General features: G+C 38.2%; 1 long non-coding RNA gene across 2 annotated transcripts in view; it reads left to right on the top strand.

Annotated features, from left to right (window-relative positions):
- LOC114104988 (uncharacterized) overlaps positions 1-26,372 on the top strand; it is a 37,965-nt gene that overhangs the window by 4,936 nt on the left and 6,657 nt on the right. For both annotated transcript variants that reach the window (XR_003584927.2, XR_003584928.2), the window contains exon 3: positions 73-205. This is a non-coding gene — a long non-coding RNA (uncharacterized lncRNA). The remainder of the gene's footprint in view (positions 1-72; positions 206-26,372) is intronic.

Below are 26,372 nucleotides of genomic sequence, written 5' to 3' on the forward strand. Positions count from 1 at the left end.
ACATGAACCAGTATCTAAAATTACATTGCAATGCCTTTATTTGTGTGTAATCTGGCCTCTCTTTCCCACTAGAATGCAAACTCCATGGAGTTGAGAATCAAAAGTGTCCTGGCCTTCTCTGTATTCCTACTATCTTAAACAGTGCTGTCAACAGCAAGCATTGAATAAATGCCTATTCGGTGAATGAATGTTGCGTTTTTCTAGTGTAAGTACTTTATCAAATATAAATGTGGGGTATGGTTTTTATTTCATCAAGGCATTTTGATACCGGTGATGAAAATCAATCAGAAGGTCAAGTTCCGTTTCCCCAGATGTGAAGATTGAACACCTGAGAAATGTGGAGGTAGGTGTAGAAAAAAGTTGTATTTAAAGGGTAAAACAGAGACTTCTGCAAAGGGAAGGGGGCGCAGAGCTGGGTGTACGAGGAGGTGGGGTGTCCTGCCCCTCTTCTCTCTGTATCTTGCCTAAGTGATCAGAGGCCAAAAAGTGGGGAAGAAGCCTTGCACCCCAGGTGGGAAGAAAAGAGCCACCCAGGAGGTATTTATTAACAACTGCCACAACTCCTTTCAGGGAGGAACAATTCCCTGGAGGCCGGTAGCCTTGGTAACAGGTTGGAGGAAGAGGAGGAGGAAAAGGAGGAAGGGCTTTGGAGATATTAGCATTTGATTTCCATTCCTTTGGAAGCATCTAGAAACAAATTGGCTGACCCCTCTTGTAATCTCCTTCTTTGACGGTTTATTCAATTCTTTAAGGATGTGACTCTTGGCAAATAGGACAGTCAATGCTCTGAAGAGGACATGGTTTGTTAATTTCAATACTGAGAGTTGAAAGCATTTGTTGACCATTTGATATGAAACACCTCATTAGGACTCTCCCCTAAATGAGAATGGCTTTCGCTTCACAAAATTCTATTGAGCATCTACTATAGGCCTGGCACTAGGTGCCGTGGATCTAGCAATTAACGAACAGAACTTGCTGATTCTGTTTTCATGTGAAAACAATTTACAATTTCATCGAAGATTAGATTGTTTGTATAATCAATGTTAATACGTAATTATTGTGTGCACATTTTGGTTAAATATGATGACTTTTAAACGTTCAGATTCATGTCATTTATTTGTGTACTCTGCTCATGAAGGTAGCCCCAGATCACAGTAGTTCTTGAGCACTTGAAATGTGTCTAGTCTGAATTGAGATGTTCCTTTAGTGTAGAGCACACCAGTTGTCAAAGAATTATTATTAGAACACAATGTAAGATATCTCTTTAATAATTTTGCATGGATTTTATGTTGAAGTATTGTTTTGTATATATTGAGTTACATGAAACGCTAGTAAAATCAATTCCAGCTCTTTTGATTTTGTACTTATGTGGCCTTAAGAAAATTTAAAAATGACTTATCTAGCTCCCATTTTATTTCTATTGGAAAGTAGTCTTCACATTATCTCCCTTTAAGCTTGGCTGGGGTTTATCAAATACAGATTTTTAGTAGATAGGAGCACTGGGGTAAGGAAAGTCTCAAACATTTATTGCTGGGTCACAGAATCCTTCATATGGAAGGTAGAAGATGTGAGTTTCCATGGGGACAGGAATGACCTAGTGTTTCCCGAGTCCCCTTGACCATGAGCCTCCTTGGAACATCCTTTCCTCCTCACTGATCCAAGTGGCACGATTCTGTTTCTCTTAGAACCAGGAATAAAGGACCGAGAGCAGAATAGGCTGTAGTTCACAAGGTCAAATCTTCAGTTTGCTTTTTTAGATTTTTTTTTTCTTGCTTTTCTCAATAAAAATCTGTTGATTGTTTTAAAGTAAATCCTATTTTAAAATGTAACACACCAAATCTTGAAAAGTGTGGTTGATTAAAAAAAAAATATTGACTGGATTGACCAGAATGGTTTTCAAAATAGGTAGTTGTGTAACACGGAATGTGGTTGGGTGAGTTCTTTGTCTTGTGAATTTGAAGAATGAGATCCACAGACACTAGGGTGAGAGTGAAATAAGGATTTATTAGAGTGATAGAAGAAAGTAGATCACTTGAAAAGGGAGGGGTCCCAAGAGAGATTGCCCATGAATATCTGTTATCTAAGGTTTTGTTTTGTTTTTAAGCAAAGTATACCTTTATTATCTATCTATCTGCTTATTTGTTTGTTCTAATTAGTTATACGTGACAGGAGAATGCATTTTGACACATCATACATAGACGGAGTATAACTTCTCATTCATCTGGTTGTACATGGAGTAGAGTTACACAGGTCATATAATCATATATGCACATAGAGTTATAATGTGTGATTCATTCTATGATCGTTCCTACCCCCATACCTTTTCCCCTTCCTTCACTACTCTCTGTGTAGTTAAAAATACAACTATTCTTCCCCCACACCACACCCCATTGTGAATTAGCATCCACATATCAGAGAGAACATTTGGCCTTCCATTTATCAGCAAATGCCATGATTTCATTCTTTAAGGCTGAGTAATATTCCATTGTGTATATATAACACATTTTCTTTATGTATTCATCTGTTGAAGGGTACCTAAGTTGGTTTCATAGCTTAGCTATTGTGAATTGAGCTGCCATAAACATTAATGTGGCTGTGTTACTGTTTTTATGGGTTTCCTCTGTCCCTTTGTTTGATTGGTATGATGACATGTAAATACAGGATTCAGAAAGAGGTCAGTCAACTCTGTTTCATGTTCTTCGACAAATTGGGAGAAAATTGATCTCTAAGCTTTTCAGTACAAGAGTGGGGCGAGAGTTTGTTGGCACAAGAGGAAGTGTTTTAGAGAAGATTTTGGGGTTGGCCATTGCTAGGGGTGATTAAGGTAGAGCCACTGTGGTTGAAGCTGTCAGGGGCAGGGACCAGATGCTCTCCAGACTAGGATGGCATTGTCTCATTCTCTCCTTCCCTTCTCCTCCAAGGTCCTTGTCCTGTCTCTGCCTATGGGTGGCCTACCTTTCTGTCCGGTTGTAGATAGGCTTTTTCACTTGGACGGTAGTAAGAGAGAGAAATCCAGTGAGGAATGGTGCAGAGTTATTAGTTGATAATAATAATGATACTAAATAATCAATTAATAATGAATTATACTCAATAATTATTAATTAATTAATGTTAATTAATTAAATAATGGTACCAGGGATTGAACCCAGGGGCACTTAACCACTGAGCCACATCCCCAGCCCTTTTGGTATTTTATTTAGAGACAGGGTCTCACTAAGTTGCTGAGACTGGCTTTGAACTCACAATCCTCCTGCCTCAGCCTTCCGAGCCTCTGGGATTACAGGTGTGTGCACCACCGTTCCTGGTGATAAGTCACATTTTTGACAGAATATACCGTTTAAAGAACCTGTATTCTGAGAAACGATAAATCCCAGAAAAACAATTGAACTGGGAGTTACTCCAGAGATAAGTTACCATTTATTATGTTCAGAAGTCCTTGTTATAAAGGTAACCAGGTGACATCTGGGTGTCTGCTACAGTGTCATATGCCTCAAATGAGTTGTTTTCCACCTCCCCAGAGTGTCTACTCCAGAGACCCCAATTCCATGCCTTCAGATCAACAGAATCACAGCTCTGGGTTTCTCATAACTCTGCTTGATTCTCAGACTTTCATGCCAACATTCTCTCCAGCATTAAACCCACTAGTTATATGTTCCAGGGACAAGCTATAGCATTGGCTTTCTGGTGTAGTCTACGTGGATTTTTTTTTTTTTTTTTTTTTTTTTTGTTAACACAGCTTCTGGCAGAAACTAGAGTAGAAACTCTCCATCCTAATGATTCACCTGCGGTAGCCACTCCCTACAGTGAGAGAAGAAACACTGGCTGCGTGAAAGGTCCCTTTTGATCTCCCTGTGTTTTCTACATCTTGTAATTGAAACTAAAAAGAAATGTCATTTTTTCATAAATGACAATATATTTTTATTGTCTTTTGTGTCAGAAAACATATCAAATAGAAATTAATAAGGTTCAAGAAATGAGACTGTGGAAAAACTGAGTGAGTGAGTCTTTGCCAAAGGTCGTGTCTGGGTGATACATCCAAATTGGATGTGGCAGGGTCGGTCTGACTGTGGGGTCAACTTCATGGGGAATTTCTGCAGTCCATTGACACAGCATAGCAACAAGTTGAACTGACCATTAAACCAGTTTAAATGGTAAGCCAAGGCTTTTGCTCAGTCATACCAATGAAGTCATAAGAAACCACCGTCCAACTAATAAATGAAAACAGTATAAAGTGAATGATACAATTAAAATTCTGCTTTCCCATTGGTGTCCATTCAGTAGACCAAAACGCCTCTTTTTTTTTTCTTGGTGTGTGTGAATGTACTGCAGATGCTCCAGTGTGAACTTGTAGATACTTACTTTTAGATACTTATTTGCAAGGTGGCATTGAAATTTTAATCTAGAACTGAAAAATGCTGGCTTGCTATGAAGACCATCATTTCATCATATGTATATGTGTGTGTACTTGAGCATATTATGCATATCTACTTATTAAGAACTGCAGAATGCCAGCTCATCAACTAATAATTAAGTTGCTATAAATCCGAATCAAGATGACACTTTTTATTTCCACAGGGAAAGTCACTTTTTGAGTGCTTTTAATACAAAACAATACATTTCACAGTATAAAAGTTAGAATTCCTAATAGGCAAATTAAAGGGAAAAATTAGCTATAATTTTACCACCCAGATATAACCCCACTAAGCTGTTCATGTCTGTCCCCCTTCATATTAGAAATGAGATCATACCATAAATTATATTTTTCTAAACTGGATTTATAATGTGATTATTTATTCTTCCTTGTTTTGTTTAGATTTAAATTATAAAAACCATGAATGCATGCTCTCTTATAGCATATGAAGAAATATTGCTGGATAATTGTTTTTAATTGTTTGCTGTTACAGATCATTTCAGGGAGTCTCTCTGCTCATACATTTTTTACACTTGAAGTGATTATTCCTTCAATTGGAATAGATGAGTCAAGAAATAAGTATATTTTAAAGGTTTTTTTTTCTGATACATTTTACCAAATTGCCTTTCAGAAATAGTTTCCCTGTCAGCACATAATTAATTGTCTGATAAGCACCAAGATAGTGAAGAAATCCACGACTTTAGGAAACTGACAACCTACGAGGATGATACTTAGATATAAATACCTTTTGAATAGTCAATTATTGTCATTTTGCAATAACATTACCACTTAAGAAAAGCTTTCAAAATAGCACATCTAACATTTATTTATTTATTTTTTTTTTAAAAAATAAGCCCTTAACAATGGTTTAAGTAATTTTTATTTATTTATTTATTTTTGGTCCTACTTAATGGCCAAGTTCATAAAGTCTGAACTGACTGTTAAACCAGACCAAATCTGCTAAATTGTCTGTCCTCTTGGTCTGAATTCTCCAGTCATGCAAACACCCCAAAATATGTAAACCGTAAAATCACAAATTGTAAATGTGTGGAATGTTAGCAGCACCTCCGGACCCATCTTGAGCTGTTGCTGAGCTGCTTTCTCTCCATCACAATCCAAATAACAATACTCCGATGTCGTGCGAAACTTATATTAAGTAGGTTTGTCTGCTTTGCTTGGGTTTATCTGTCTGTCTCAATTCAATACCCAGGCTCACCCAGGGAACTGAAGAGGAGAGGGGGGGAGTTTTTGTCTTCCTCCATAATATATAAAATGGAATATTATCCATCCTTAAAAAGGAATGAAATTCTGACCATGCTACAAAATAGGTGAACCTTCAAATATATATGGTAAAATTGGTAAAAAATAATTGGTTTGGTAAAATTGGCTAGAAAAACAAAAGGGCAAATACTGTATGATGATAGGAGCTACCTAGACGAGTCACATCATAGGGACAGAAAGTAAAATCCAGGTTACCAGACATGGTTGGGAGGGAAAATTAGAGTTTCAGCTAGGAATGATGAAAAAGTTTTAAGGTGGATAGTACCATTGGTTGCACAGCGTTTGATGGTACCCAATGCCATTGACCTGTACATTTAAAAATGGTTAAAGTACAAATGGTTGTGGAGGCACATGTCTGTAATTCCAGGAGGGTCATGAGTTCAAAGCCAATCTCAGTACTTAGCAAGGTACTGAGCATTTTAGTGAGACCCTGTCTCAAAATAAAATATAAAAAGGACTGGGGATGTGGCTCAGTGGTTAAGTGTCCCTGGGTTCAATCATATATATATATTTTTTTTTTTTTGAGATACATATATGTGTATATATATATATATATATATATATATTTTTTTTTTTTTGAGATATATATATGTATATATATGTGTGTGTATATATGTATGTATATATATATATATATATATATATATATATATATGGTAAATATTAAGTGATATATATTTTACCATGTAGAAGAAAGGTAGTGTCTTTCCTAACTTCTAAAGCCTTGATTGGTTTTGTGTGGTTTTTGTGCTATATGTAAAGTGAATCATGTAACATAATTTTTTTGTGTCCGGCTTCTTCCCGTCAATGTTACTATATGTACAATCCATCCGTGTTGCTGGATGTGATGGTTGGTATACACATGAGAGAAATTGCTGCACCACATTGTATACTGACTACAGTGTAGGAGAGCAGTGGCTATTGCCATTCTGGTCAACACCTGGTATTCCTATTTGTTTAGCTATTGCATTGGATTGTGGTGGTGTCTTGTTGTAGTTGTAATTTCATTGATATTTTCCTGGATGATTAATTGGTAGTAAATACTTATGTTCCAAATATCAGGATTCTTAATTTCACAAGAAAAAAATACTTCTTGATATTAAATTCCAAATAGACCCCAGTACAATAATACTGGGTGATTTCAACACACCTTTATCACCAATAGAGTTTATCAAAACATAAAGTCAGTAAAGATATTTCTGACCTAAATAAAACTGTAAATCAAAGGAACCAAAGAATTGACATCTACAGAATATTTGACCCTACAACAGTTGAGTTTACTTTCTTCTCAGCAACTCAAGGAATCTTTTCCAAAATAGATCGTATTCTAGCTCACAATGTAGGTTTTTAGCAAGTAAAACAGTTGATATAATCGCATGAATACTACCAGATAATGAAACTAGAAATCAACAGCAAGTAAAATAACAGAAACCACATAAACACATGGATATTGCACCATATTCTTTTTTTTTAGTTGTAGTTGGATACAATACATTTATTTATTTATTTATTTACGTGGTGCTAAGAATCAAACCCAATGCCTCGCACATGCTAGGCAAGCGCTCCACAGCTGAGCTATGACCCCAGCCCGAATCATACTCCTTTAAAAGATGAATAGATCTTAGAAGAAATGAGAGAAGAAAACAAGATATATTTAGAAACAAATGAGAAAAGAGATGCAATACATCAAAATCTCTTTTAATATGTGCATTGGCCATTTGGATATCCTATTTTGTGAAGTAACATTTACCTATTTTTCAAATGGATTGCCCTTTTATTTTTCTTATTGATTTCTTTCCCCTCAGTACTGAGAATCGAACACAGGTCTTCACACACGCTCTACCACTGAACCACACCCCCAGCTCTTTCTTATTGATTTATAAGTGTTCATTATTTTTGAGCTTTTATGGGACACATATGTTCCCAAAAATATCCCAACATTTTTTTAACTGTCTTAATGAGGACTCTTGATAAATGTAAATCTTTAATGTAGCAGAACTCTTTTTCTCTGTTTATGTGTTTTAAGAAATCTTTGCTTATGCCCAGGTCCTGAGACTATTCTCCTGTGTTATCTTCTAATACTTCTGTGGTTTCATATAGAAACTACATATTCTTTTGCAAGTAGATCTATAAGGTATTTGGAATTAAATTTTGTGTGTGATGTGAATTTAATGGGGTGGGGGGAGGATGTTGAAAGTCATTTTGTTTTACGTACTGGTAGCCAATTCACATCACAACATATAGTGAAATAATTGATTTTACCCTCTACCCTTAAATGCCAACTTGCAAATGCATTTGAGACTAAAAATCTTCCTGTAAGAAGTGTGTGTGTGTGTGTGTGTGTGTGTGTATCATATATATATATATATATTTTTTTTGGTACAGAGGTGCTTGACCACAGAGCCACATCCCCATCCCTTTTTATTTTTTATTTTGAGACAGAGTCTTGCTAAATTTCTTAGGGCCTTGCCAAGTTGCTGCGGCTAATCTTGAACTTGTGATCCTCCTGCCTCAGCCTCCTGAGTCTCTGGGATTACAGGCGTGTAATCCACTACAGGTGTAACCCACTACACCTGGGTTACACCACATTTTCCTTAACTATTCATCTGTTGACAGACCATGAAGTATCTAGGGCATAATTTTTTTCCCCTTCTTTCTTTCTCTTTCTATTTATCCTGTTGGGGATTTATAGTATTTTTGGAGTTTTAGGGCTTAGCATCTGCTTACCATTGTTTTGGGTTTTTTGTAAATTAAAAAAAATTCTCATACATTATCTCTAAGTTTTGTTTTTGTCCTGTGTTTTCTTGGTTCTTTGGGGGATCCCAGTTTTGATTATCACATCGTCAGATCTTCCCCCTCTTCACACCTAGTCCTTAGCTATTTTTCCCATCTCTTTGACTTCTTTGATTGCATATTTTCTTCAGACTTATCTTCCAGCCTATTGATTTCTCCTTTTGAGCTGGGATTATTTTGCTTTTTAACCTATTCATTGAGTGCCTATTTTCTTTCACTAGATTTTTTTTTCTTTTCTGTAATCTCATGTGATTTTTATGGTTCTCAGGTCTTTGTTGAAATTCTCTTTTGTCCTTTACTATCTTAAATATTGTATTTAAAATACAGTACTTAAATAGAGTGCTTCAAAATCCCAGTGTAATTATTTTAATGTCTACATCTTCAACAGATCTATTTCTTTTGACTTTTATTCTTTTGATTTTTTTTTTTTAGCTAATTTTGGGGGCATGTTTTGTTACTTTTAGCTGACTGCAGCCACTTTGAGAATTATAAAGATGATTTGTCTGTGGATCCTATCTTACTTTGGAGAGGGTTGACACTTGTCCCTAGCAGGCAGGTAGCACAGGAACACGTCACTACCACCTGCACCCCAGTTTCAGCCTTCTGAGACTGCTCAAGCTCCGCTCAGCTCCACAGACTTTCAGACACGACTTTCTGTTCAGTCTTTCTCATCCTTCAGCTGCTGATTGAAAGTTGGCCAAGGGCTCAAAGGAAGAAGAGTTGCCGAATGCCAGTCCACATCTCTGGGCTTCTCTCTTTTCTCTAAAACCCCGTCTCGGTTGCTCTCTGCCACCTTCAAATAGATGTTTGTTTGATTTAAAATTTCAAGCCTTTCTGAGTGGATTTTGTCAGTGAGGTTCATTTCAAATAAGCGAGTCTGACATCTTTTGGGAAAGGAAAACTCAGCACCACTCAGATTTATATTCTGTTTTCATTTCGGTAATTTTCTCATACTTTTCCTCTCCCTTTGATAGTGAAACGTACAGAGATTTTGATTAAGAACACAGAGCTGAGATTAGAATTCAGGTTTCCTGACTACTGATACTGAATCTAGAGCTTTTCTTGGGTACATATTAATTAAAGTACTTTAGCAATGTTTTGTTGTTGTTTGATGAGGTGCCGGTACTGGGGTTTGAATTCAGGGGCACTTGGTCACTGAGCCACATCCCCAGCCCTGTTTTGTATTTTATTTAGAGACAGGGTCTCGCTGAGTTGCTTAGGGCCTCACTCAGTTGCTGAGGCTGGCTTTGAACCCAAGATCCTCCTGCCTCAGCCTCCCGAGCCCCTGGGATGACAGGCGTGCACCACTGCACCCGGTTTGGTAATGTTAAGAATAATAATCTGAGATTGTGTATGCTACTTAGCAGAAGCAATCCTTTCCATTTATAAATAATTAAATTCCATTCATACCGAGTCCTGCATTTTATTTGGGCTCAAAAATCTGTAATAATCTACGTATTTTGGATACTTAGTTGGTCAGGCATGGCGCTAGGAGTTTTATGTTCAGTCCTCATCGCCACTTTCTGAGGTAGGACATTTTATCACCCTGCTTTTTGAGATAAGGCAGCTGTATTTCAGAGAGGCTCATTAACTTGCTCAAGTCTCACCATTTGTAAGTGACAGAACAGGTACTTGAACCTGTGTGATGTAGTGGAATGAACGGTGGCATCTGGAGTCAGACACACCAGGCTTGATAGGTTGGTGTTGTCACTGAGGAGCTGTGTTACTTGGAGCAAGGTCCTCCATAGAGTCATCGAATCCTCATTTAATGATGATGAGACTCTATAGTAACAATGTGATGAAGAAAAAAAATCAAATCATGTACGTGAGCCCACCTGGTAGGCATGAGGCACTAAACAAACACTTCCGTCCTATTTGGCAATAAGCATTTGTAAAGGACTTTAAAATACACGAAACCTTTTAAGAATAGGATCTATTGAAACCTTACTACAATTCTGAACAGCAGTCTGGGTAGGGAGAGATGTGGAAACCATGCACCAGAGAAATGAAATAACTTGCCTCCAATGATGCAGTGTACACATAGGAGAGATGAGCTTTGTTGATTGCAGAGTCTAGATTAGCACCATATGCAAGTCCCCAAAATGGAGTTTTTGTAAATTAGTTAATATTTCAAATGCACAAAAGGAATCTGTTATGTAAAGAATCCCCGTAGTGAAGGCTTTTGTGAAGTCAGGATAATTCTAGAAATGTAAATTATATTGCACTAATTTATCTGTTTTATGAGTTTGGCTTTTCCTCTTTTCCTTGTTGTGTCTGATATTGACTTTTCCATTCCCAAAAATGTCTTCCTGTTGATAAGATATTGTTACTTCATTTCTGGAATCTAATTAAAGTTGAGAGTACTCTCAGGGACAGCAAATGTCAAAATCCACTAGGGTTAATGGTTTTGAATGTCTTGTAAAAGTAAAGGAACGTATAAAATCAATGAAATTGTGGGACCAGAATTAAATTATCCCGAGACCGTTTTCCTCAAATGTATGATTCATTTTGAACGTTTTAATGTTTTGTTCAAGAGAGACATTTAAGCTGCAGCTAATGTCCACAACCGTGTGTTGTTCTGATCAGAGAGGTCGGCTTGGATGAGTTCCGTGTACAGGTAAGGTGGTCTTTGAATTTCAGGTAAGTGTTCTAGAAGGTTCCATGACTTTCTGAAGAGGCCCTCAGTTCTACCCACCCGATATCCAGTTGATTGGAAGATTCATCATCCAGGTTCTTGGCAGAAGACAGATTTTCAAATTCCTTTTTGCCCTGGTCTTAGCAAGCTTACCAACTGACTGTGTTTGTATTTACAAATGTCTAAAGCGTCTTTGCTCCGTGTATTCCTCAAGGTCAGTGGCTTTCTATTTCTTCTCAGAGATAAGCAGAGGAAAGTACTCCAGGCACAGCATACTTGTGTGGCCAAAGTCGCTCATGGTGTGGTCTGTGGAAAAACTATGGGGTTTGGGTAGGGGCCTGCTGACTTGGATTCTGCCTCTTTCTCTGCTATTCCTTGCACTCTCCAGGGAGCTGATGATCCTAGCATTGAAATCATTGCAGCTAGACATTCACCATCTTATACTTGGATGACACTTTTTTTTAAAATTGTTTTTTTATATATCTATTTTTTAGTTGTTGATGGACCTTCATTTTACTTATTTATTGGTATGCAGAGCTGAGAATCAAACCCACTGCCTCACACATGCTAGACAAGGGCTCTACCACGGAGCCCCAGCCCCAGCCATTTCATGATTTTGACCTGTCATGGAATCACTCCTGTAGAATTGCTCTGTGGTGTTGGGCCCTAAGCCTATGTTGAGAAGTGTGAAACTTACTGTGTAGTTTAGGGATGTCCAGTGGTAGCAAGCTGGTAGCTACACGCGGCCATACTAAACAGTTAATTGATAGAAAGATACACTGCATATATTGGATAATTAAAAAGAAAGGCAGTAAGTACTTAAACCTTATCCCTTCCTAATTATTCATCTGTATTTTACTCTGTGCTCTGGAGGTTATTTGTAGCAAGTGTATCAATGTGGAGGAAATCCTGTATATGGTGGGCTATGGCATATCTCTTCCCAACTCCAAGTTCAGAGATGTCATCTTGGAAGCCTCAGGTGGCCATGGTTGGAATATTTACACCACAGAGATACTTCTCACGTCAGCTACCTCTCCCCCAAGCCAGTCATGACACCTGCCAGCCCACAACTCCATGTTGATGAAGTAGTGCTACCCCCATGGAGACTGGTGGGAGGGCTTCCTCTTAGGTCTCGGGAGCATGTGAAAGCATGGACTACATCTCTTCAGGCACATGTTTATTTTTATAGCCTTGTGATTATTTTTAGTAGTTCTGCTTCTTCTTTGCTTTGGTTGCTAAATACCAAAAACCAAACTTCTAACACCTTTATTTTACTGGGGGGTGGGGTACCAGCAATTGAACTCAGGGCCACATCCCCAGCCCTATAATGTATTTTATTTACAGACAGGGTCTCACTGAGTTGCTTAGGGCCTCTCTTTTGCTGAGGCTGGCTTTGAACTTGTGATCTTCCTGCCTCAGCCTCCTGAGCCGCTGGGATCATAGATATGTGCCATGTAGCTGACAACTTCTAACACCTTTCTAAGAAACAAATTCCCAAACAAAACCCAATTCCCTTCCCAGCAAATTTCCCACATGTGTAGAATTCATCTTGTTTTCTATTACTTTCATTTTTCCTACCTGCGTATCTTCCTTCCTTCCTTCTTTCTCCCTCTCTCCCTCCTCCTTTTTCTCTTCATTTCCTATCTTCCTTTGTCTTTCCAAGTCTCTATTTTTGTTCTTTCTCTTTCTTTTATTTTATACTGTTGTGCATATAGATTTTTTTTTAAAACCATCTTTACAAATTTTAGAATAATGTGGGGGTATAACAGTAAGCAGCATACTTTTCTGTACACTCATCTTCTAAGAGTAATTGAGAATAAATGGTTTCTGCCTTATTCATAGGTCATATCTGAGTATAAAAATCTATTAAAGCTTCTTCCTGCTTTTAATATGAAAAAAATCTGATGCAACTAAAATGTCACTTAAACTGCAAATAGGCTTTATGAAGGACCCATAAAAGAGTATAGTTCACTTACCATACTTTCATATTGTCTGTTTTCCTCCTCTGGAATGTAAGTACCGAGAAGGCAGGATCTATCTCAGAGTGTTTAGAATTACAGGTGGCATTGAATACGTATTTTCAAATGAACAAATGACTAAGTCATAAGTTTTCTAATATTTGGTGGTTATGGGAACACCAACATTCGATTTTTTTTAAAAAAGCAAGTCCTTCATATAGAATATTTTTTATTTATTCTTTTTAGATATACATGACAGTAGAGTATATTTGGACACGTTATATACACATAGAGTATAAATTATTCTAATTAGGATCCCATTCTTGTGGTTGAACGTTGTTGAGAGCCACAGCCGAAGGGGCCCTAGCAAACTTCCAGGGGGCCCCAGCAAACTTCCAGCTGCCAGCTGATGATTGGCTCACAGCAGCCTCAGCAAATTTCTAGCTGCCAGCTGATTGGCTCCTCTGCGGTGATGCTCATTGGACTGTTTCCCCGCCCTTTCAGACCATGGAGCTGCTCATTGGGGGACTTTTTTTTGGCTCCACCCACGCGACCTAGCCAATCGGCCTCAAGAGCAGGAGGAGTGGGGGTGGGGGGTTGAGAGGCTTGTGGGAAGCCGGTGGTGGCAGTTGGGCTCTGAGGGAATTCCTGAAGAGCTCTGTGGTATGGTGTGTGTTCTAAAAATAAAGTTCCTTTCTGCTTGATAAGTGGCTCCTGAATTGTGCCCAGCCAGACTGAGGCAGAATGTGATGTGGAGATTCTCTGTAGTGTATTCGTATATGACCATAGGAAAGTCATGTCCAATTCATTCTATTGTCTTTCCTATTCCCATCCCCTCTCCCTTCCCTTCATTCCCCTTTGTCTAACCTGCTGAACCTCTATCCCCCACCCCACAAAATGTGTGGTAGCATCTGTATATCAGAGAGAACATTTGCCCTTTGGTTTTGGAGATTGGCTTATTTCACTTAGCATGATAGTCTCCAGATCCATCCATTTACCAGCAAATGTCATAAAGTCATTCATTTTTATGGCTGAGGAATATTCCATTGTGTATATATACCACATTTTCTTTATCAATTCATCTGTTGAAGGGAACCTAGATTGGTTCCATAGCTACTGTGAATTGATCTGCTATAAACATTAATGTGGCTGCATCACTGTAGTATGCTGATTTTAAGTCCTTTAGGTGTATACTGAGGAGTGGGATAGCTGGGTCAAATGGTGGTTCCATTCCTAGTTTTCTGAGGAATCTCCATACTGCTTTCCAGAGTAGTTACACCCATTTGCAGTCTCACCAGCGATGTATGAGTGTACCCTTCTCCCAACATCCTCGCCAACATTTATTGTTACTTGTATTCTTGATAATTGCCATTCTGACTGGGGTGAGATAAAATCAATATTTGATATTTTTTATGTTTATATAATGTATTCCTTTATAATTTTTTGTTCTTTTAAGTTATACCTAATAGTAGAATATATTTTGACATATCCTACATACCTGGAACATAACTTCCCATTCTGTGGTTTTACATGATATGGAGTTACACTTGTTGTGTATTCATATATGAACATAGGAAAGTTATGTCTGATTCATCTACTGTCTTTCCTACTCAATATTTGATTATTAATTATGGCATTACACAACACACACACACACACAAAAAAAAAAAAAAAAAAAAAAAAAACTTCACTTTCGTACTTACCACCTTCACTTAGGCTGTTTCTCTAGATTGTAATTTTTTAATTAAATATGCACTGCTAATGACATTTTTTCCACCAGATTCATAACAATATTGTCACACATCATATAAAAAAAGCCATATGGCATTTTCTACCCATGTGGAAAGCCCAATTGTTCTAAACTAACCTTAAAGTTTAATATCTCGGCATTCCTCTGACGAGTCTCATAAATCACTCAGTCTAATTCTGTGGCTTCATTTTTTTTTTCTTGAGCTGGGAAAGGAGAACTAATATTTATTGAGTGCCTACTTTGTGATAAAAATCTTGCTGTGTGTTTAATTACACTTAGGTCATTAACTTCCACACAACCCAGGAAGCAGGGACTGCTACTCCCATTTATTAGACTAGACAGCTGGGGCTCAGAACAATTACATAACTGTCCCCTTCACTGGTGACTCTCTGTCCCATTGCATTCAGCTTCAGATCAACACCCACCTCCTACCCTGATCACTTGCTTCTGCCTTGACCTCGTCCTTCGCAGGTCTGCCTTGAATGCTGCTTGAATTCCTTTCTGTGGTTGGTAAATAAGTCTTCCCAGGCCAAGCCTGTGGTGTTCCGTGACTGGGAAACCACTGAAATTTTTTGAGCAGAGAAGAATCATCCAGGAAACAAGGAGGACAGCCCATTACCCCTTGGGAGTTGAAGGCACGTGAATGGGGCTTGGGACATTCAGAAGTATGGCTGGCCAAATTATGTTTCCCTATATGTCGGTCTCTATCACTGGAACTTGTGAATATGTCTTTCCCATGGCAAGAGGTCTTGGCTGATGTGATTCGGTTCAAGAAACTTAATCACAGGAGCAATTACCGTGGGTAATCTGGATGAGTCCAACTGAATACGATGCATGCTTAAAAGCACAGAATCCTTCTGCAGTAGCCACAGGGATGTGTGGCCATGGAGGAATGGTGGCAAAAGTGTGGCGTTGCTGCCTTTGAAGGTAACGGTGGGTGGCCTCTGGGATTTGGACCAGCCAAGGAAAAGAAGTCATTCCTAGAGTCCCCAGATAGGAATGCAGCCTGGCGGACACCTGGATTTTAGTCCAGAGACCCATATTGGACTGCAGAAATATAAGATGGTAAATTTCTGTTATTTTTTTTTTGGGCGGGGGGTGTACCGGGGATTGAACCCAGAGGCACTCAACCACTGAGCCCCATCCCCAGCATTTATTTTGTATTTTATTTAGAGACAGGGTCTCCCTGAGTTGCTTAGGGCTTCACTTTTGCTGAGGCTGGCTTTGAACTCATGATCCTCCTGCCTCAGCCTCCTGAGCTGCTGGGATGACAGGCGTGCAACAGCTAAATTTCTATTATTTTAATCTATTGGGCTTGTAGTAATTTGTTACTGTAAGACGGGTAATAAATTTAAACTGGAGTCGGCCAGTAGGGATTTCACTCTTCAGTTCTGAAAACTGTTGTGTCCCCTCTTTCCCCTCACCTTCTCGTCCAAATGTCACCCGTCCCTGTTGCTGTTCTTCCTTGTGGCCTCTTCTTGCTGGACCCTGGTCAGGCCACTCATCTCCCTGCCCCAGGAACAGACTGAGCTTCATTTCCTGGGTGTACATAATGTTCCCTTCCCAAGAATCATCCCTCCCTCCCCCAGCGTTTTTCTTCCTCTCTCCGCCCTCTTGATCTCTGTCTTCTCTGATGAGCTTCAGCATCGACATCCATCCGGGAGACAGCAATAGCATTCCATTATATTCACACCTTTTATCTGTGCTGCACCATATCAGTTTTCCTCAGGGCTTAACATATGCTATTTTGTATTGGCTGCAACTGTTTTTTTAACAGCACACATTATTCTGTAATCCATTAGAAAACAGAGGGAAAAGATCTTGTGCTTTGAATTCTGACTCAGTAATTTCCTAGCTGTCTATCTTTGGCAAGATACTTAACCTCTCTGAGCCTCAGTTTCTGTATCTGTAGAATGCAGATAATAGCTACTTTGCAGGATTATTGTAAAGATGAAAGAAAGCACTCTACCGTGGTTGCTTCCTGTGCTCCTGAAGGCAGAGACTGTATCTTATGACTCCCTGGTATCCATATCCCAACATGGTGCTTAAGCACATAGTAGGCTTACATACTGACTTCAACGAACTTTGGCATCTCGTTAAAGAGTTTGCCGTCATTCTATGTTCGCACACCCCACCGCTAACCTTTCCTGTGGCACTCTATAATAGAGTCTTAGAAGTCTATTATTTTTTTGTTAAGTCTGATTAATTAAAAGCCTGGATAGTCTATTATAGCTGTCTTAGAAATCTTAGCGTCTTCTATTGTCTATTTAACTTCTGACAGACCTCTGAAGTTAATTTTGCAAAAGATTTCCAGAGCATGATCTCCTCCAGATAAATCTCCTCCCCCTGTCCCTGGGTACTTAGCAAAGACTTTCTCAGTGGCCCCTTTTGTACCATTTCCTGATCACAACATTCTAGCTCCCCAGAGCTGGCTGGCTCTGTCTCGATCCTCTCGAGGATTTCGTTTACTGTGGACACCCTTTTGGCTTTGTTGCTCTTGGATCCAGGTGTTTCTGCCACAGGCAAAGTGTTTTATAACATCTCAGTACTTTTGTTCTCAGATTTGGGGGTGCAGGTTATCTGCTCTCTTGAAACCTTTGCTGGTTCTCAGTTTCAATCAACATAAATCCTTGGTGGGTCTCTTCGGCTGCACTTTTCCTGTTTGAAATGTGTTTCTTCTGTTGCCCCGTTGAGCCAGGGAACAGAGCCTTTCATTTCTTGAGAAAGTCTCTGTTCTTCCCTCTTCTCTGATTACATCCTGCTGACACTCTTATGAAGCGTGTGGATCAGGTGCACTTTGCTTCCTACCATTGTGCTGTGATAAATTTTTATGCAAGCATTATAGTGTCTGATATCTGCTTGGCTTGGGCTTGCTGGAAGAAATCTTTATAGGTGAGATGATTTATTGCTGAAAATCGAATCCCAAATGTGTCTTATGAAACTGTATTTTTTTTCCTTTCGGTATAGATTTCAGGAGAATTTTGAGCGAGACCTCCTCTCCTGATTTTATTGATTTCCTGTGGCTGGGTGATATTTGCAGTTTCAGGCTAACACCTGTTTTTGGAAATCAGCAATCATAATTCTTTGAGACTATTTTTAGCTCTAGCATGTCTAATAAGTCTTTCTTTTTTATAGGTGGTCAGTACAGTGGTTTTTAATGGGGAATACCTGAGAAGTGATATATGGCAGATCCTTGTCTAGAAATGTTCCCAAATTTTGGTCAACATAGGAGATTTATTTTTTGCTATCACAAAGTCATGCTGTTTTGTTGTTAGAGGGCTATGTGTCCCGTGGATCATTGATCCAAACAGACCATGGAATTCACTTTGTGGTGGGGAAAGGTTTATGGCAAATACACGTTTAAAAGCATAGCATCCTGTCAACCTCATGTCAAAGAAAGAGTTCTCATTTACTAGGATGTTGATTCTCAGCCTCCTTCATTCTAAGAGATTGTGGTCAAGGCAGAAAACCATTCTCTAAAGAACACTGCGAGAAGGCCAAGGGTAGTTATGGAACTGCAGATCTTTTATAGAGGTGTGAAGCATCATTATATTGCAAAAATTCATGTTTGGTCAATATTTGTGACTTTTCCTAATGTTGTCTTGAGTCTCAGGATACTTTCAATTATCTAACCCAAACCAAAAAAATCTACTATGTAAAGGTGTGCCGTGAATGTACCAAAGACGAAGGGGAAGCAAGCCTGACTATGCTGTATATTTTTTTATTTGGGTTGGGGACAGAATGGACCATTTGCATTATTAATTACTCCAAAAAGATCCATGTCCTAATTGCCCTTCAATTTTTTGAAAGTCGGTGGGAGCCTACCTATAGCTGTGTCCGAAAATAAGACTGTGACTTTCTGAAGCACTTTTCCTTTGCTCATAGGAGATGCTCAATGATTTCCATTCGTGCCCTTCAATACCCACAGATTGCAGAGGTGAACAGGTGGGCTGGAGGCAGCCTTCTGACACAGGACTGTGTTTGACCCTCTTCTTGTAGTCCCATCAAAGCAAGTGTGCACTGTGCAGAGGGTTTTCTAGTAGTGATTTATCATGGCCTTCACTTGCAGGGTAATAAGGTTAACAATAATAATAAGGGGACCTATGTAGACCAGATTGCCTGTTCATGAACTTGATGCTATTTTAATGCATTTGTATCAATTTGTAACCAGAGGGGTGAGACATTTTTTTTTACTTGCTTTTCTATTGCACACTTCTGTGGGATCCCTTTATTGAAAATTCCAGAACTGTCAGACTTATGACTAAATACAACAGATTTTCAGATTTGACTGAGGGCCAGAGTTTCAAATATTGATAACCTTGCCAGGCGCAGTGGCATATGCCTGTAATCCCAGGAGGCTGAGGCAGGAGGATTGCAAGTTCAAAGCCAGCCTCAGCAACTTAGAAAGGCCCTAAGTAACTCAGCAAGGCTCTAAGCAACTCAGCAAGGCCCTGTCTCTAAATAAAATACAAAAAAGGGCTGGGGATGTGGGTCAATGGTGGAGTGCCCCTGGGTTCCATCCCTTGTACCAAAAAATAAAAATAAAAAAGAAAATCTGGTAATCTTGCCTGTTTCATTCATTCAACAGATATTTAGTGATTTTTCATAACATTCTAGTCCCCCAGGAAAACTCCAAAGGAAGATTAGGGAACAAAGCACCAGAAAACCAGGCTAACTAAAGGGAGTGTCTTGGGGTTCTGCTGTTATCTTTACTACCTTGTTTGCCTTATTCAGTGAAAGAGCTGCCCTTATAGAAATAATTGATGTATTTAAAAATCTCTTTCATTTATCACTTGGGGGGGCGGAAAGGCTGCAAGTCAAGGAATTGTTACGAACCCTCTCACTGAATGAGAAAACCAGGAACTCTTTTTTTTTTATGTTTTTATTTTAAGTTGTCCCCAGGGAACTAGAGGACCATAGTTATTAGACTTCGACCTGAATGTTAGTTCCATATTTCCACCAGAAGGGTGCACTGTTGTATCTTAGTTACTGCTTGGGGGGTGGGGGGAGAAGAAAAAGAAAATAACAACAATGTTCTTTCCAACCCACTTAATGTATATATTTTGGTAATCTGTCTTTTCTCTTGAATCTGATTAGCATCCTTGCTTCAATTCTTGATTTCTTGGGTCCCGGTCACTCCTGTCCTAGTACCAGTGAAGGAAATGAAAGTTCCTGGAGGAGAAAGTTACTAGGGTGTTAGAGGACTGAGGATACAGGATTATTTTTTGCCTTTTCTCATTTCCCTCTCCTGCGAGGGAGCCATTGATCACCTTTGTTACAGATGGGACACGTTTGGCAGTAGATGCCTCCAGATGCAGAGCTCTGGAATGTTCCCAATCTTAACATCTGGGGTTCAGATGGCTCATTTCCAATGTTCTTTCCTGTTTTCCTGGGCTGAAGTTATTGTTGTGGGGGTTAATTACTCTCTGGTTCATGTCATTTGGGGCACCCAAACTGTTACCGAGGTAACAATTTGAGGTGTTAAATTTTCTGAGGAAAACATGTGTTATTCTAACTATTCTTAAAAAAAAGAAAACAATAATAGCAAATGCTTTATTCCAAGAGCTTTATTACTCATAAACTATTCTAGAAAAGAACAAGACATATATGAAAAAAATCTTTTACAAATTTTCTTTGAAGGTTCCCTTTTTTGGTTATAGTTGCATAGATACAGAAGTACATGTCGGTCAGATTCCTCAAGTGTGGAATTGGTATTTTTACACTTCTGAAAGTTGATGTCTAGTCCTTTGTTAGCATTATCTCAGAAGTCTCTCAAGAATGTTTTTAAATACACACTATCATGATTTTTAACTAACAACATCTGAAAATATGAAAGCATGGCTTCTTAAATAAGTCCAAAGAAAATGGTCAGGCATGCTGAAGCGATAAGGTTTGGAGGACCTCTGACCTGTGTTTAAAATGTAGAAAAAGAGTTGTAGGCACTGGTTGGTAGGAGTGTAAAGATTTCTTTCTACTTCTTGACCCTTTCCTGGTGTTCGAATGATATGCGATGAAACTGTTTCATTTAGAATTAGCAAAGAGAAAGAAAAATAAAAATAAAATGGCTTCTCCTGTACTAACTGAAGTAGTCTAAGCAATTTAATAGGAAGCTTCCCAGTATGGTTTTGTTACAAAGAACAGATTTTAACATTTAAAGGAAAAAGTATTAAAATGTAAATGGTCATACGTGTTTATAGATTTAACATTTAAAAATCAAACCCCAACGGAACGATGTCTAATTTCTAAAAAGATATTTTGCTACGTACCTGTGAATATTGATTTCATATCTGAAGCTACCATTTTTTTAAAAAAATATTTTTTAGTTGTCAATGGACCTTCATTTTATTTATTTCTATGTGGTGCTGAGAATCGAACCCAGTGTCTCCCACATGCTGGGCAAGTGCTCTACCACTGAGCCACAACCCCAGCCTGAAGCTACCATTTTTATGGTAGTTTCCATCCCTACTCAGTATTTGGTAATCATATCTCAAGTTTAATAAGTGACCTGACTACACTCAAATAAAATAGCTCATATCACTTTTCTTAGGTTTTTTTTTTCTCTCTAATTTTTGGCTTAGCCAACTTTTGGACTAAATTAACCCCCAGCTGATAGGACCTCTGTATCATGTAAGCACAGCTCTAGAAAAAGAAAATATTCAAATCAACCGATAAGCCACCAGAATTTCTTTAGCATGCTGCTTCTGCTTCAATTTGTCATTTTAATTTTTTTTTTTCTTTTAGGACAATTTCAGGAGTCTGATTCTTTGTAGCTACAGAAGAAACAGTAGGACTTGTAGTGCAATAGTTTTTACCAGGGGATAGCAAAAGTGATTTTTCCCAGCGTAGGTTCACTATAAATAGGCTTTTACTCAGGCATGAATCTTGGAGTAAGATGAGTGAGGTATTTGCATAAGTCCCCGTCTTATGGATAACCCTGGTAATAATTAACCCATGAATGTTTTTCTTTCCCCCTAAACATGACTCTAGTTAAAATATGTGCTTTTATTTAAATATCACTTATGGGTTGTGGTGACAACTCATCTAACCTGGAAACACTTTTATGTCATTTGACAATTTGGTATGTAACCAGTTGGCCAGGATGTTACTTTCCCAAGGTCTCCAAGGTCACCCAAGTAACTGTGTGACCTAGTTGACACATTTTGCTCCATAGGAGTAACCCCTCATGCTCTTTTGAGGTTATTTTGCATTTGAATCTATATACATGGTTTGAATATTTTTAAGGCTTTTCTATAAATGTCTGTGAGTCGATGGTTTATGTTCCTGCTTTGCTCAAAATGTAATTGTGGAATTTGAGTCAAAGGAGTAAACATTCAAAATGATGAGATGTGTATTTACTACATCATCGTTTTTCCTGTGTTACTGTACTACACTGTACTTCATATGAAACTCCAGTATACCTTATCTGCTTAATTAAATAATTATTATATATGACTGATGTTTTCACTATTTTTAGCTCTATCAAATATTAGAGATATGGAACTTTTTGTTGTTGTTGTTGTTGATAAGAGGGATTAGACTCAGGGGCATTCAACCACTGAGCCACATCCCCAGCCCTATTTTGTATTTTAGTTAGAGACAGGGTCTCACTGCATTGCTTAGGGCCTCACTTTTGCTGAGGCTGGCTTTGAACTTGCGATCCTCCTGCCTCAGCCTCCGGAGCTGCTGGGATTACAGGTATGCCACACTGGTGCTAAGCTTCTAGATACAAAGCCGTGAGGAGCTGTACAACAGTTTTATTTATTTTTTATTCTACATAGGTTCTGAGATGGTTCCCTTTGTCATTTCTTTGCTAGCCTAATATAATTAGTATCTATGAAATTGTGATATAACAAAAATATATGTTTGGTCTTCATTCCTAGTTCCTGGCACAGAGCTCCTATAAATCCTTTGAATTCTTTGAGTGATAGGAGTGAGAGGAACATTTTTATTAAGTCCCTTCCAGTTACACCTGAGTTAATGTTAATGAGGTGATGCTTGGAGAAAGAATTATTATGGCAGTACATAATCACTTTAGAAAAATAATTTTTAATCTGATCACTTACGAAAAATCATTGTTGATGTACTATGAATGATTGTATCCATTATTTGTCTATGGTTCAGCATACTCACACATACATTATTTACACACATAAATGCACACCAACACAAAAATAGAAGTATGCAGTGTGACCACACTGTTTGATAACCTGATTTTGTTTAAAGATGTAAAATATCATACATCTTTCCACGTCTGGAAGTGTACGTCTACATTTTTATTTTATGGTTGCTTAGTTTTCCATTATTTATGTAATTGATCATAAACTTTTCATTGTATGAAGGCATAAAATGTTCACAATTTCTTGTTAGGTGTCTAGCCTGTTTCTAGTTTTTCATTATTATAAATAACATTTAAGTGAGTTAGCCATATTCCCATGATTGTATACATTAATTATTAGTTGAATGAATCATTTTCTTAGGATAAATTCTTAGCAATGATATTGCTTCATGGAAAGAGATACACATTTCAAAGGATTTAAACAGAGTTTGACAAATCATTCCCCATACTTTTGGTACACTAACTTATTCTATTACAGTGCGTAATGTGTGGACAGGTGTAGGTATCAGGCCCTAATCCACAGAACCTGTAAATGTTGCCTTATTTGGATAAAGATTCTTTGCAGATATGGATTAAATTATGGATTCTGAGATGGAAGGGTTGTCCTGGATTACCAAGGTGGACCAAAATGACATCATGAATGTCCTTATAAGAGAGACAGAAGGAAATGAATGTCCTTATAAGAGACAGATGAGAAGACAATGTGGCCATTCAGTCAGTGACTATAGTGATGTGACCACAAGCCAAAAAATGCTGACAGCCACCAGAAGCTGGCAAAGGAATGTACTGAAGCTCTTCCCAGAGCCCAGAGTGACTATGTTCTTACCAGCATCTTTTTTTTTTTTTAATTTTTTATTGTGGGTTGTTCAAAACATTACAAATTTCTTGACATATCATATTCCACACTTTGATTCAAGTGGGTTATGAACTCCCACCTTCACCCCATACACAAATTCTTACCAGCATCTTGATTTTGGCTGAGTGATACAGATTTTTGGAAATCTAGCTTCTAGAACTGAGAGGGAATACATTTTTATTGTTTTAAGCCACTAACTTTGTAGTAAATTTTAAATTGTTTTGTGGTAAATTAACAAGAGCCACGAGAAACTAACACGATGCATGAATAATTTCTTCTGTGCCTTGGAAATCTCTGGCTATGGTTGCTGGTAAACCTCAACTTTTCTCTCTTTCAATATTTTTTGAATGTGGACAAATCCTAGGCTCTCTCTCTACATTTCTTGGCTAATTTAAATCCTTGGATTTGAGGTCAATTGATGAAACAGTTGACTTAAACCTACTCATTTATTTTTTAATGAAATAATTACTGTTTTCACAATGTTCTCTCTGATGCAAAAATCTAATAAGGACGGCCTAAAATAAAAAGAGATTGGATTCAAGTAATGTATGTTCTATGTTAATTGTTCTGTGATTTTTAATTAGTGTTTATGATCCATTATGAAGAGGTTGCTTATATCAAATGCTTTCTTCTTTTATGGAGTGTGAATTTAAACTTCGAAAGTGTGTAGAATACTTCTTGAGAATTTCACGTCTACTTTCATCCTCTGAGCAATTTGAGCAACTCCTGTGAACAGAAAAGAACCAAATAATTTAAAAATAGTTCAAAAAATAATTTTCCACTGGAAACTAGTGAAGTATGTTATATTTTCTTCATTTTCTTTTTGTCGTACACAAGTGCCCACACACAAACTCACATATACCTATGTGGGATCACGTTTATATGACTTAAGAGTGTAGTATTTTAGGCTTTCCTTTCAAAATGTAGCATTTTTTTTTGCCTGGGCTATAAAATTGCTGAGGACAAGGGTATGATATTTTTAGTTTTAGTAAATATTGTTAGATTATTTCAAAAAAAGGCTGTTCCAATTCATATTTTCATCAGCAAAGTGGAAATATGTCCATTTTCCTGTCATCCCCATGAGGGGTAAGATGTTCTTACTATTTAAATTGTGCCTTTCAAGGAGATAGAAAATTATCGTTCTTTATTATTGCTTTTCCCTTTTAATGAGGCTGATCATCATTTTCATGTATCTATAGCCATTCACATTCATTCCTCATGAACTGTCTTTCCTTATTCTTTCCCCGTTATTCTATTTGGATGTTTGTCTTTTCCTTATTAATTTACAAAATATCTCTCTCTCTCTCTTTTTTTATTTGTTCTTTTTAGGTATATGCAGGAAGCCATCCATGATTTACATGCGGGGCTTCTCTCGGTTTGGTAGCCAGGAAGATCTAGGTTTGGCATTGTGAGCTGTCCCTGGCTCTCCCATGGCAATAGGTCGCCCAGTGCAGGTGACTTTTATCTCAGCTCTCCTAGGAAGAACCCTCTTCGTAGCTCCAGAGATGGGGCTTACCTGTTAGGACCTGGACAGCCACCTTTTAACCTTTTCTGGGGAAGAACATGCTATGGAAGGCCTTTGATGCTTCCCAATATAAATAAAGCAGGCGCGAGCTCCATTTTGGCAAACTATAGAAGCTAGATCTGCATGATTGGCCTGCCTGTCCTACCCCCACTTTTCAAAACTATTTTCTGTGTCCTGTGGTTTTTCCATCATTCTATTTTTCTTAGCTTTCATTTCTCAGCCACCCCCATTCCACCAAGGGGAACCCCATTTCCATGCCCACGTGGGATGTGGGCAGGAGGTATACATGACAGTACAGTGTATTTTAACATATTAGACATTCATGGGGTATAACTTATTCTAATTAGGATCCATTCTTGTGGTTGTGCATGATGTGGAGTTTCACTGATCATGTGTTCATATATGAGCAGAGGAAAGTGATAGTTGTTTCTTTCTACTGTCTTTCCTATTCCCATCCCCACTTCCCTTCATTCCCCTTTGTCTAATCCAATGAAATTCTGTTCTTCCCTTCCCCACTTGTTGTGTGTTAGCATCCGTGTACCAGGGAGAACATTTGGCCTTTGGTTTTTTGGGGAATGGCTTTTTTCACTCATCATGATAGTCTTCAATTCCATCCATTTATAGGCAAATGTCATAAAGTCATTTCTTTTAATGGCTAAGTAATATTCCATTGTGTATATATGCCACATTTTCTTTCTCCATTCATCTGTTGAAGGGCACCTAGGTTGGTTCCATAGCCTAAGCTATTGTGAATTGAGCTGCTATAAACATTGAAGTGGCTATGTCACTGTAGTATATTGATTTTATGTTCTTTGGGTATATGCAGAGGAGTGGAATACCTGGGTCAAATGGTGGTTCCATTCCAAGTTTTCTGAAGAATTTCCATACTGCTCCCAGAGTGGTTGCACCAATTTGCAGTCCCACCAGCAATGTATGAGTGTACCTTTTCCCCCACATCCTCGCCAACATTCACTGTTACTTGTATGCTTGATAGTTGCCAATCTGACTGGAGGGAGATGGAATCTCAATGTCGTTTTAATTCTCATA

Source organism: Marmota flaviventris, chromosome 1 (genome assembly GCF_047511675.1).
Source record: "Marmota flaviventris isolate mMarFla1 chromosome 1, mMarFla1.hap1, whole genome shotgun sequence".
NCBI classification, from domain to species: Eukaryota; Metazoa; Chordata; class Mammalia; order Rodentia; family Sciuridae; genus Marmota; species Marmota flaviventris.